The sequence below is a fragment of the Grampus griseus genome (genome assembly GCF_964374135.1).
Source record: "Grampus griseus genome assembly, chromosome: 18".
NCBI lineage: Eukaryota > Metazoa > Chordata > Mammalia > Artiodactyla > Delphinidae > Grampus > Grampus griseus.
The window spans coordinates 8765044-8779353 of record NC_139012.1 but is presented as its reverse complement, the minus strand read 5'-3'; the positions used below and the strand labels follow the sequence as shown (position 1 = coordinate 8779353).

Below are 14310 nucleotides of genomic sequence, written 5' to 3'. Positions count from 1 at the left end.
TATTAAACAGTAAGAAGTTTAATCTTTTTTCCCAATGTGTTCATATTACTCCTTCCTTTTTATTAACTGGTAGGATAATTATGCTTAAGTACATGAACTCCAGGCATCTGTGGACTTGAACTTCAAGACGCAGACAGAGGAAAAATTAACGCACTTAAGGGGACATACCTGACGAAGAGAGAAAAGACACGTATCACACATGCGCGCGCGCACACGCACATACTCTCATATATAGATGGAGAGAGACAGTCAGTAAAAATATTGGAAATGAAGATATTATTAAAGAAAAAACAAAATGGAAGCCCCAGTTTGAAAACTGCCCTCCACCAAGTACTCATAGTCACATAACCAAAGTTTAAACTGTCCTGATTTCCCCACTATGCTGACTCTGACCTTCAACAAAACTCCCATTTCAGTGGGTTAGAGGTAACATGAACTGTCATAAACCACCTCGTTAGGACTTTTGCCAATGATGACCTTTCTTCCTACAGTTGTTGGCTGGAACTTCAGCAAGAAAACTCAAGTTGAACACAAGATCTCCCCGTGTCCGGGTAACCTTCCAGCATCCTGGCCGGTCAGCCTGGAACAAGCAGGCCTCTGCAGTGTGCTGCCCTAGAAGAGATGTAAGTTTCTGGGGACCCATCACAACAGAAAGCAACAGGCTTCCTTTCTTCTTTGCTCATTACTAGCAGAGCTGTAGCTGGTGAGAGCTCAGCTTTGACCACTTTTCCTCTCCAAGTCTCCCCACTTGTAGAGAGTTGTTTTCTCGCTTAATAATAGGTTCCTAAGCTGTGACAAAGTGAGAGAGCGGCATAGACATATATACACTACCAAACGTAGAATAGATAGCTAGTGGGAAGCAGCCACATAGCACAGGGGGATCAACTCGGTGCTTTGTGACCACCTAGAGGGGTGGGATAGGGAGAGTGGGAGGGAGGGAGACGCAAGAGGGAAGAGATATGGGGACATAGGTATATGTATAACTGATTCACTTTGTTTTAAAGCAGAAACTAACACACCATTGTAAAGCAATTATACTCCAATAAAGATGTTTAAAAAAATAACAATAGGTTCCTATCAAGCAAAGCTCTCTGAACTTTCTCTTGATGATGTAAAGCGACCCCCTGGCCTAAAGAAGCCCAGGGTCAGGCAGCAGAGAGCAGGAAAGCATGATCTGAAGAGCCACACAAGGCGTGTCTCATACACACTCATATACTGGTTGAATTTTCTCCAGTGACTGCCCATTATTGAGCTAACCAGAAAAGAATTCTACCTTCATTGCTGGAAAAAACATCTATTTGTGTAAGTCTTCCCTTTAACAGATTAGAGGAGAAAAGCCATATGATGTCCTTAAAAGATACACACACACAAAAAAGATTTGTTATAAGTCAACATCATTCATGATTTTTTTAAACAAACATAAAAGAAAACTTCATTAACATGATAAATGGTATCCTCTGAGAGCCCTCAGCATGAATTATATTAAATGGAGAAAAATGACAAAGACAGGAAAAAAAAAGGTGTCTGCTCTCACTCTTCATAGTCAGTGCTGTGCTGCAGGTCTGGACAGTACAATAAAAACAAGGAAATAAGTCAGAGGTGTAATGATTAGAAAGGAAGAAATACATTTCATACCATAGGATTTCCTATATGGAATAGTCAATAGATTCCATCAATAAACTGTTAGAACTAATGAAAGAGTTCAAGTTTGTACAAGAACATGTACAAAAACTATATGATACACAACCACAACATTTTAGAAAGGATAATTTTTAAAATATGCCATTTGCAACGTAATGAAAATTATAAAGAACCAAGGAATAAATCTATTGAAGATGCTCTAAGAAATTGTCTTTTTTCAAGACCTTTCCCTCTCGTTAGTGGAAAGAGAGCTCCAAATATATACTCTCATTACAGTGGGATAGAGGTAACATGAGCTGTCATAAACCACTTCTTTAGGACATTTGCCAATAATGACACTTTGTCTTTCTATAGTTGTTGACTAGAATTTCAGCAAGAAAACTCAGAAACTTTTGGAGCGTCACCTATTCTCCTTCTCTCTCGCTCTGGTTTCTCTTTCTTGTCTTCACTTATTCGGTTAAAGTGTACTGCACTTTTATTTAGTTATACCAAAATAAATGGAAAGAAAATCCTGAAGCAGGAGATGAATGTAAACTGGGAAAATCTTGCAAAATCACAAAATAATTCTTGGTGCTTCCAGAGACAGAAGAAAGCGCTGAAACAGACCCACTCTCTCTGTAGGAGAGTGAAAGTTGACAACCTCTGGAATTAAAGATGACATTTGCTGCCTCTTATTTCTTAGATTCCAAATGGTATTGTCAACTGTAATATGAACTTGATCTCTTTTTAACTGGTATCATGGATACAATCCATTGGCCAAAGAAAAAATAAAAGTGTGTTTGCTATCAAGAGACTAGTAATGCTACCTGACATGGGTACACGTGCTTTTCAGTTTCCAAAACCTGTTCATAAACATTGTCTCATTTGATGCTCACAGCAATTTTGTGGGATCCACAGAAACAGCATCAACGTGTAGGAGGAAAGTTTCAATTAATCGTCTCTATGAGGGCAGCAGCAAGATTAGAGGACAGTAATGTTTATCAGGGTTAAAAGTAAAATAATGAGTCAAATAAAAATAAACTTCATCCATGAAACAAATAATTGATAAGGTGGACTTCATTCAAATTAAAAACTTCTGCTCTGCAAAGGACAAATATATGTCAAGAGAACAAGACAGGCCACAGGTTGAGAAAAAATATTTGTAAAAGATATATCAGACAAAGGACTGTTATTCAAAATATACGAAGAACTCTTAAAATTCAACACTAAGAAAATGAACAACTGATTTAAAAATAGGCCACAGCCCTTAACAGACACCTCACCAAAGAAGATACACAGATGGCTAATAATATGAAGAGATGCTCCATATCATATATCATCAGGGAAATGCCAATTAGAACAACAGTGAGATACCGCCATCCACCTGTTAGAATGACCAAATTCCAGAACACTGACAAGGCCAAATTCTGGTGAAGATATGGGGTAACGGGAACCCTCATTCACCTCTGGTGGGAATGCAAAATGGTCCAGCCGCTTTGGAAGACAGTTTGGTGGTTTCTTACAAAACTAAACATACTCTTACCATACGATCCAACAACCTTGCTCCTTGGCTTACCCAAAGCGGATAAAAAAGTACGCCCACACAAAAACCTCCATGTGGATGTTGATAGCAGCTTTACCCATAAACTCATAATTGCAAAACTTGGAAGCAAACAAGATGGCCTTCAGTAGATGAATGCATAAACAAATTGTGATCCATCTGGATAATGAAATATTATTCAGCGCTAAAAAAAGAAATGAGCTAAAAAAAGACATAGAGGAATCTTAAATACATATTACTAAGTGGAAGAAACCAATCTGAAAAGTCTATGCACTGTATGGTTCCAACTATACAACATTCTGGAAAAGGCAAAACTATAGTAAAAAGATCAGTAGTTGTCAGGGGTTAAGGGAGAGTTAGGGATAAAAACGGGAATTAAGCACATAGGATTTTTAGGGCAGTAAAACTACTGTGTATGATACTATCATGCTGGGTCCACATCATCATACATTTGTCAAAAGTGATAGCATGTGGGCTTCCCTGGTGTTGCAGTGGTTAAGAATCTGCCTGCCAATACAGGGGACACGGGTTCGAGCCCTGGTCCGGGAAGATCCCACATGCTGCGGAGCAACTAAGCCCGTGCGCCACAACTACTGAGCCTGCGCTCTAGAGCTCGCGAGCCACAACTACTGAGCCCACGTGCCTAGAGCTCATGCTCCACAACAAGAGAAGCCACGGCCATGAGAAACCCGCGCACCGCAATGAAGAGTAGCCCCCGCTCACCACAACTAGAGAAAGTACGCACGCAGCAATGAAGACCCAAAGCAGCCAAAAATAAAATAAATTTTTTAAAAAAGTGATAGGACGTACAACACTAAGAATGAAACTTAATGTAAACTATGGACTTTAGGTGATGATGATGTATTGGTGCAGGTCCATATATTGTAAGAAAGGTACCACCCTGGTAGAAATGTTGATGGAGGTTGTGCATGTGAGGGAGTGGGGGTGGTATATGGGAACTCTCCATACTTACTGCTCAGTTTTACTGTGAACTAAAAACTTCTCTAAAAAATAAAGTTATTAATTAAAAAAGTAAATGAACAATAAAAAGCCTCAAGATTTAACATTTCAGTTAAGAGATTTTAATCGCGATACAGGATAGGTTCCATTTTAGTGTTCCGCAAGAAACAAATTTAACAAGTCGATCTTTTTCTAATCCCTTACAGAAAACCCTGAGTAGAAATCAGAATTCAGTCGAGAAGTCAGTGCAAGCTGAAACCCCGAATGGCAGGGCAGCTTAAGTGTTTTACACATGTGTCAAAAGATCAGCTGATTTAGTTAGAGCCTTGGTCCTCTGCCCAGCACAGCAATGACAGTGGCATTATCAGTGGAACCGGTTTGGGATCGTCTTTTCATTCCAGACATATGAATCACTCTAGGTATTGGAATAACAGCACAGTGGCTTCTCCCGAAGGAAAAGATTGCAGGATGCCTCAACACATAGACAATAAGATCGGAAATACTCAGTTGCACATACATGGAAAACAGCGATCTTATCTTGCAGTATCTCTTTGAGAAGCCCAGGATGGGCAGGAGAGAACATGCAAATGTTATTTCACTTAGAAGATGAATGTGATAAAATGCACATTTCATGAAAGGTATATGTGTTACCTGTCCCAGAATGTGTTGGTTCTAGTCTGAAATGCATGCTGAGTTATCCCAACCATTTAAAATCTTTAGCATTGCAGATGGTCAGAAAATTGACTGACCCAAATGTAGCCTCTCTGTCTCTCTTAACTCTTCTGGCACAATGAGAGCTGTAGGATCACAGATCATTTATAAATGCTTCAACTCCATCAAACTTATTACTCACTTTATTTTGACTATATCTCATTTTAAAATGTTTAGATGTTTCTTATTTAGAGTATACATTTTTCCATTCTCTTGGTTTAATTAATTTATAGGTGAAAATTGAGCTAGACTTTTTACTTTTTTTCAAACAATTGCTTTTCTCTCTGAAATATTCTCTCTTGGATAATTCTTATTATTTCCTTCAGCACAACACAGGCATCACTGTACCAGGTGGACTTCCAAAACTACTTCTGAGTGTAAATGTCGCTTACATTCTCTTCTGTCCAGTTTAACTAGCCAAGATTTTGTCTCTCGCCTCCTGGATGTGAAGAACTGGAGGGTTGGGAGCTGGTATGGTTATCAGCATAGAAGAGTTGCTCTTAAATGTTTAATGAATAAATTAAAGTATGAATAAATGATGGGAACAAGTTATTTCTTCAACAGAATTAAGATCATACAAGTTAAAAAATTTCATGTAGATCAGTTTCTTTAGACGTAGAGGGATTTATCTACCAGCTCAAGGGTTCTCAAGCTTAAGTAATATATCAAGCACTTTTTCTCACCAAGATTAGATTTAAAATATCTAGAAAGTTACAAAATGGATATAATAAACACCGAAAGTCCTGCCACTTACAATTTTAACTTAACATTTTATTCTGTTTTTTTTTTTTTAAAATATCGATACAAGCAAAGGTCCCTTTCAACAGGTATATGGTGCCAATCACGGGCTTCCTGGCTTTCTGCTCCATATTCACCCTTTTTTGCCTGCTCTGCGAAAATAGGTGTGGTTCCTTTAAAGATTTTTCCTTTGCCAGATGGAACAATGCTAGATTTTGTCAGTAGAGGGCGCAGGAGGACAGGGTTCAGGTGTGTCCCTCAGCCCAGCAGACATCCCAGGTTAGCCTCCTTTGGAGCGGGTGGCTTGCCCAGGACCCCGCTTCCCCAGAGCTCACTGCTCGTCCACTGCTCTGCATGCAGTACTTGGTAGCCAGCAGCATCAGTGGCAGCAGCGTGCCGCCCTTTCCCCCGGCACCCTTGGGCGGTTTTGTAGCTCCGTCCTTCCCCATGAACACCTTTCCCTGGTATCCTCTAGGGCAGATTTCCAAGGAATATGGCCAGCACAACACCACGACAACTTCTCAGCAAGCCGCAGCCTGCCCTCTCAACAAGATGTGGATTTCAGCCCGACTGGTGGGGTAAGTGGAGAACAGGGGGTTCCGTCTCAGCCCTAAGAACAGTGGCTGCTCCCTGTTTTTGCTCTTTCTACATTCTTTCGTTCTCTTTTTAATAGCCAGTGCCTCATTATTCCAATCTCCTGTTACAGTTATTAGTTCTTTACATTCAACTTTCCCTCTTAAATTACGGTGTGGTTTCTTTCTCTTGACTCGACCCAAGCAAAAATAGATACCAGCAAGTGTCCCTTTCAGCAAGTATATTAAATGTATATTTCTCTAATAAGGTGTGAAGTTAATGAACATGGCTGGCGTAGCTGCTTTTACATATGGACGTATGGCACGGATTGATGTGTTATGTGCTTGTACTTCTTGTCCCATAAGTGCCAGAGGGAATGATTCTGGTCATGTAGAGAAGTACTACCACCCTTGGGGACCTGTCATCCTGACTCGTCCAAGCTATAAGTCACTGTGACTAACGATTATGCCCGTTGGAATCTCGGGCAAAGAGAGGCAGCCTCTACTCAGACGCACCCCGAGGCCTTGAACTTGTCGCTCCCCGATGCGATTGCTCCCACTGGCACTCCCGCTTTTGAAAAGCAGCTGCTGGGCTCTTGTGCTCTCATGAAGGCCAGGTGACCCTCTTGCTGGATATTCCCATCTGAGGTGGGTAAACTTCAACTCAATGACTAGAAGGTGCGGAGAACCCAACAAGCCCTGCTTGTGAAGGTTTCAGCCCACCTGAGCCAGCAGCATCACAACTGTCTGTGAAAAAGTGGCCGCTAGCTCTCTGAGGGAAATTTTATCCCCCGCCTCTTCCATGAAGCCAAGCTTCTGGCTCTAGGGGACCCTCAACTCACAAAGGGGCACAGCTGGGGAATTAATAAGAGTCATGTGTTCTTTCAATTAATTTAACCAATTGAATATATGGAAGAGAGAAGAAGAGAGAGGGAGAGAGAGAGAGAGCGACCCAGCTCATTGGACATCACTGGAAGTACCAGGGAGCCAATTTCATTTGTTTTTTTTTGAAGTATAGTTGATGTACAACGTTGTGTTAGTTTCTGCTGTACAGCAAAGCGATTCAGTTATACATGTGTATATATATATACTCGTTCATATTCTTTTCCATTATGGTTTATCACAGGATATTGAATACAGTTCCCTGTGCTATACAGCAGGACCTTGTTGTTTATCCATTCTATATATAATAGTTTGCATCTGCTAACCCCGAACTCCCACCCCATCCCTGTCCCCAGCCTTGGCAACCACTAGTCTGTTCCTTACATCTGTGAGTCTGTTTCGTAGGTACGTTCATTTGTGTCATACTTTAGATTCCACGTATAAGTGATATCATATGGTATTTGTTTTTCTCTGTCTGACTTACTTCACTTAGCATGATAATCTCTAGGTTCATCCATGTTGCTGCAAATGGCATTATTTCATTCTTTTTTATGGCTGAGTGATATTCCATTGTATATGTGCCACATCTTCTTTATCCATTCCTCTGTCAATGGCTATTTAGGTTGCTTCCATGTCTTGGCTATTGTTAATAGTGCTGCTATGATCATAAAGGTGCGTGTAGCTTTTTGAATTGTAGTTTTGTCTGAGGACACCAATTTCTTTTTTTTTTTAACATCTTTATTGGAGTGTAATTGCTTTACAATTGTGTGTTAGTTTCTGCTTTATAACAAAGTGAATCAGCTATACATATATATATATCCCCATATCTCCTCCCTCTTGCGTCTCCCTCCCACCCTCCCTATCCCACCCCTCTAGGTGGTCACAAAGCATTGAGCTGATCTCCCTGTGCTATACGGCTCCTTCCCACTTGAGGACACCAATTTCTTTTTTTTTTTTTTAACATCTTTATTGGAGTATAATTGCTTTACAATGGTATGTTAGTTTCCGCTTCACAACAAAATGAATCAGTTATATATATACATATATTCCCATATCTCTTCCCGCTTGCGTCTCCCTCCCTCCCACCCTCCCTATCCCATCCCTCCAGGCAGTCACAAAGCACCGAGCTGATCTCCCTGTGCTATGCGGCTGCTTCCCACTAGCTATCTACCTTACGATTGGTAGTGTATATATGTCCATGCCTCTTTATCGCTTTGTCACCGTTTACCCTTCCCCCTCCCCATAGCCTCAAGTCCATTCTCTAGTAAGTCTGTGTCTTTATTCCTGTTTCACCCCTAGGTTTTTCATGTCATTTTTTTTTTAATTCCATATATATGTGTTAGCATACGGTATTTGTCTCTCTCTTTCTGACTTACTTCACTCTGTATGACAGACTCTAGGTCTATCCACCTCATTACAAATAGCTCAATTTTGTCTCTTTTTATGGCTGAGTAATATTCCATTGTATATATGTGCCACATCTTCTTTATCCATTCATCCGATGATGGACACTTAGGTTGTTTCCATCTCTGGGCTATTGTAAATAGAGCTGCAATGAACATCTTGGTACATGACTCTTTTTGAATTATGGTTTTCTCAGGGTATATGCCCAGTAGTGGGATTGCTGGGTCATATGGTAGTTCTATTTGTAGCTTTTTAAGGAACCTCCATACTGTTCTCCACAGTGGCTGTATCAATTTGCATTCCCACCAACAGTGTAAGAGGGTTCCCTTTTCTTCACACCCTCTCCAGCATTTATTGTTTCTAGATGTTTTGATGATGGCCATTCTGACTGGTGTGAGGTGATATCTCATTGTAGTTTTGATTTGCATTTCTCTAATGATTAGTGATGTTGAGCATTCTTTCATGTGTTTGTTGGCAGTCTGTATATCTTCTTTGGAGAAAAGTCTATTTAGGTCTTCTGCCCATTTTTGGATTGGGTTGTTTGTTTTTTTGTTATTAAGCTGCATGAGCTGCTTATAAATTTTGGAGATGAATCCTTTGTCAGTTGCTTCATTTGCAAATATTTTCTCCCATTCTGAGGGTTGTCTTTTGGTCTTCTTTATGGTTTCCTTTGCTGTGCAAAAGCTTTTAAGTTTCATTAGGTCCCATTTGTTTACTTTTGTTTTTATTTCCATTTCTCTAGGAGGTGGGTCAAAAAGGACCTTGCTGTGATTTATGTCATAGAGTGTTCTGCCTATGTTTTCCTCTAAGAGTTTGATAGTTTCTGGCCTTACATTTAGGTCTTTAATCCATTTTGAGCTTATTTTTGTGTATGGTGTTAGGGAGTGATCTAATCTCATACTTTTACATGTAGTTGTCCAGTTTTCCCAGCACCACTTATTGAATAGGCTGTCCTTTCTCCACTGTACATTTCTGCCTCCTTTGTCAAAGATAAGGTGACCATATGTGCGTGGGTTTATCTCTGGGCTTTCTATCCTGTTCCATTGATCTGTCTTTCTGTTTTTGTGCCAGTACCATACCGTCTTGATAACTGTAGCTTTGTAGTATAGTCTGAAGTCAGGGAGCCTGATTCCTCCAGTTCCTTCTTTCGTTCTCAAGATTGCTTTGGCTATTAGGGGTCTTTTGTGTTTCCATACAAATTGCAAAATTTTTTGTTCTAGTTCTGTGAAAAATGCCAGTGGTAGTTTGATAGGGATTGCATTGAATCTATAGATTGCTTTGGGTAGTAGAGTCATTTTCACAATGTTGATTCTTCCAATCCAAGAACATGGTATATCTCTCCATCTATTTGTATCATCTTTGATTTCTTTCATCAGTGTCTTATAATTTTCTGCATACAGATCTTTTGTCTCCTTAGGTAGGTTTATTCCTAGATATTTTATTCTTTTTGTTGCAATGGTAAATGGGAGTGTTTTCTTGATTTCACTTTCAGATTTTTCATCATTAGTATATAGGAATGCCAGAGATTTCTGTGCATTAATTTTGTATCCTGCCACTTTACCAAATTCATTGATTAGCTCTAGTAGTTTTCTAGTAGCATCTTTAGGGTTCTCTATGTATAGGATCATGTCATCTGCAAACAGTGACAGCTTTCCTTCTTCTTTTCCGATTTGGATTCCTTTTATTTCCTTTTCTTCTCTGATTGCTGTGGCTAAAACTTCCAAAACTATGTTGAATAAGAGTGGTGAGAGTGGGCAACCTTGTCTTGTTCCTGATCTTAGTGGAAATGCTTTCAGTTTTTCACCATTGACGATGATGTTGGCTGTGGGTTTGTCATATATGGCCTTTATTATGTTGAGGAAAGTTCCCTCTATGCCTACTTTCTGCAGGGTTTTTATCATAAATGGGTGTTGAATTTTGTCAAAAGCTTTCTCTGCATCTATTGAGATGATTATATGGTTTTTCTCCTTCAGTTTGTTAATATGGTTTATCACATTGATAGATTTGCGTATATTGAAGAATCCTTGCATTCCTGGAATAAACCCCACTTGATCATGGTGTATGATCCTTTTAATGTGCTGTTGGATTCTGTTTGCTAGTATTTTGTTGAGGATTTTTGCATCTATGTTCATCAGTGATATTGGCCTGTAGTTTTCTTTCTTTGTGACATCCTTGTCTGGTTTTGGTATCAAGGTGATGGTGGCCTCGTAGAAGGAGTTTGGGAGTGTTCCTCCCTCTGCTATATTTTGGAAGAGTTTGAGAAGGATAGGGGACACCAATTTCTTACTCTGAAAATTGGCAATTAGAAGGAAAGAGTTATCTTGCCTTTCAGGATAATCAAATAGCCCTAACTGAAGAGTGACAGTTCTTATTTACAGAGGAATTCCAGCTAATACATACGAAAGAAATGATAGGAAAGTATCACTTAGCCACCCCTAATGAAATAATTGAATCAGGCAATAGTCATCAAAGGATAATATCACTTGACCAATGATTGGTGGGGAGCTATGATGGAGAGATCAGGCTGTCACCACCCAAACCCTTTGATCAGTCTTAGCATCACTAAAAATAGAAACCAGACATTAGGTGCCTCCAGATGTAATGCAATATGAAGAGCACAGCACCAGCTGGAACATATTCCTGCCAAAAAAAAGTTAAACCTGAATCTAATCAAGTCTCTAGGGCGAACTAGAAGACATACAGGGGATAGGAAAGAAGTTAAATAAAATCACAGAGATACGAAAAAACAAATCAGAATGTGGGACATTCTATAGGACAACTGGTCTGGCTTATTGAACAAGCCAATTGTGGAGGAAGGGGGAGGACTCAGTTTGATGAAAAGAGCCTTAAAAGGCACAACCAACAAATGTAATGAGTGGACCTGATTCCATTCTGTTTTGAATAATGTGTACAAATATGTTAAGACAATCAGGAGAACTTGATCATAAAATGGTTCTGAAGAATTACTGTTAATTTTATTACATGTGATAATAACATTGTGATTAAAGAAGAAAATGTTTTTATATTTTAGGGACTAAAATATGCTGGAGGGAAATGACATGTCTAGGATTCTCTCGAAAATACTTTAGCAAAGAAAAAGAAAACAGACATGCATCGTTGAAATAAATGTGGAAAAATCTTGTTAACTGTTGAATCTGGGGAAATGGTATATAGGCATTCATGGCACTGTTCTCTGAAATTTGGGACATGTTTTATAATAAAATCATTTAACGTCTTTTAGACAATAGATGAAGTCATACAACAAAGTAGAAATTAGAAACCATTAAAATGAGCAGAAAAGGAACAAAGTATCAAAACTTCAGGGGACATGTAAAAAAACAGTCACCAGAAAAATTGTAGCCTTAAATGTATTTATTATTTTTTTTAAAGAGTGACAAAGATAAAAAAGAATTTAAAGCGTAGGAAAAGGTACACTTCTGCACATGGTTGAGATGGGACTGGGTTTACCCACCTGCCTGAAACAACAAAAAACTAGGCAACATGTAGAAAACAGTGGTTGCCAACGTACTGAACATCAGGCAACAAAAGAAAGTGACCCCAGAGAAACAGAAAACACGAGAGGTGAGCCCTGTGATTAACCCATTTTCTTGCATCAAGTTTCCAGGCCACAGAGAAGTGGGCGTGAACCCAGGACTGTGTTCCAGAACTATGGCTCCATAGTTTAGTAAAAAGTTAAACAAAGATCTGACCTAAAATCCAGCCATTCACTTAGATGTTTACATAAATGAAATGAGGGAGAACATCTATACAAAGATGTGTACATGGATACTCCTAGCAATTGTATTCACAGTAGCCAAAAGCTAGACATTATTGTTTAACAATAGGTGAATTGATACATTATGGTATATTCATACAACGAAACGAAGTACTACTTAGCAGTAAGAAGGAATGAGCAGGCCTTCCCTGGTGGCGCAGTGGTTGAGAGTCCGCCTGCCGATGCAGGGGACACAGGTTCGTGCCCCGGTCTGGGAAGATCCCATATGCCGCGGAGCAGCTGGGTCCGTGAGCCATGGCCACTGAGCCTGCGCGTCCGGAGCCTGTGCTCCGCAACGGGAGAGGCCACAACAGTAAGGGGCCCGCGTACCGCAAAAAAAAAAAAAAAAAAAAAAGGAATGAGCAATTGATATATGCAACATCATGGATGAATCTCAAAATAATTATGTTATTTATATAAAATTCTACAAAATGCAAACTAATTATCGTGTCAGAAAGCAGACCAGTGGTTTCCTGCAGAATGAGGGTGGAGCGGGTGAAGAAAGGCAGGATGGAGACATTTTTTTAAAAAGCACAAGGAAATTTTGGGGAGTGATGTATATGTTTATTATTTTGTTTGTGGTGGTGGTTTCATGGGTGTCAAATGTGTTGAACTTAGAAAATTGTACATTTGAAGAATATGTAGTTTACTGTGTTCAACTCTATCTCGATAAAGCTATTTAAACAATAACAATGAAATACCATTTAATATTCATTAGATGGAAAAATTTTTTAAAGATTGACAGTATCTAATCATTATGAGGTTGTAGAAGAAAGAACATGATCATATATTATGGTATATGAGTAGGGAATGGCATCGTGGAGGGTAATTGGTCAGAATTCTTTGAGATTTCACAGGTGCATTTACAAAGTGCTGTGAATGTAGGGAGCTCTCTGGGGAGATGGTGACCCAAACGCTTCTGTGCCCCCTTCCTCGCCCAACTACTACTTTTTTTTTGCGGTACGTGGGCCTCTCACTGTTGTGGCCTCTCCCGTTGCGGAGCACAGGCTCCGGACGCGCAGGCTCCGCGGCCATGGCTCACGGGCCCAGCCGCTCTGCGGCACGCGGGATCCTCCCGGGCCGGGGCACGAACCCGTGTCGCCTTCATCAGCAGGCGGACTCTCAACCACTGCGCCACCAGGGAAGCCCGCCCAACTACTTCTTTTGAGCAAAATAGCTGCTGGGCTTCCAGACTTCCATATTTTGCCTGGGGATCTGCCAGGATTCAGGTGCAGAGGACCTTGCTAGCTTCCTCCTCACTCTCTGCTGGGCTCACCCGCTACAAAGCAGAACAGCTTCTGAGCTAAAATATAAGACACTTAACCGAAGAAAAAGATTTGGAGCAGTGTTGAATGTCTCATTTGTCATTACTCGAGGCTGGGAGACAGTTAGATGGTATTTACAAACTGCTGCTAGAAAAGGCTGTAATCCAAGATTCCCACATCCAGCCGAAGAACCATACATCCGGGTAGCAACAGAAACACCTACGTGGACATACGTGGTTTCAAAGATTGAAACGCCGATATTTCATGTGATGAATATACTAGAGAAATCTGGTTACAATAAACAACAGGTAAATTAGAAAATCAACTTCAAGATGAAGTGGAGAGGAAATAGTTTTGAGCGATGACTCTAGTGATATATAGTTAAATCCAAATGGTTGATGGTAGATCAGGTTTCTAGAATTCTGTATAAATGTTAAGTAAGGGATCTTGCAAGAGAAAAGGTGTTCTGCAAACGAAACCCTGTCAATAGGCTGGGAGTACAATAACCAGTTCTCTTACCTAAACCTGGTACCCACAGGCAGCAAAACTGTCTAAAGATCTTATCTGAGAAGAGGAAAATAAGGGGAGCTAAAAGTTAAGAAAGCATGAAAGGAATGACCCTCTTGCCTTCAGCAAGAGGGTCCCCTGCTCTGCACCCCTGCCTTGGTGGGCCCGGCTTTCTTCCGTACAGAGCCCACCTTCCCGGGAAGGAGTGTGTGACAGGGGAGGTGTCCACCCACCTTCTTAGGGACCGTGCTGTGTGTTCCTAGGATTCCACCCCATCCCAATCCTAAGGTCCTGAGCCAACTCTCAGGGTCTGAA

General features: G+C 40.3%; 1 long non-coding RNA gene across 1 annotated transcript in view; it reads left to right on the top strand.

Annotated features, from left to right (window-relative positions):
- Positions 1-504: 504 nt before the first annotated feature.
- LOC309836135 overlaps positions 505-14310 on the top strand; it is a 31538-nt gene continuing 17732 nt past the window's right edge. The window contains exons 1-2 of the long non-coding RNA XR_014298101.1: positions 505-623; positions 6066-6168. This is a non-coding gene — a long non-coding RNA (uncharacterized lncRNA). The remainder of the gene's footprint in view (positions 624-6065; positions 6169-14310) is intronic.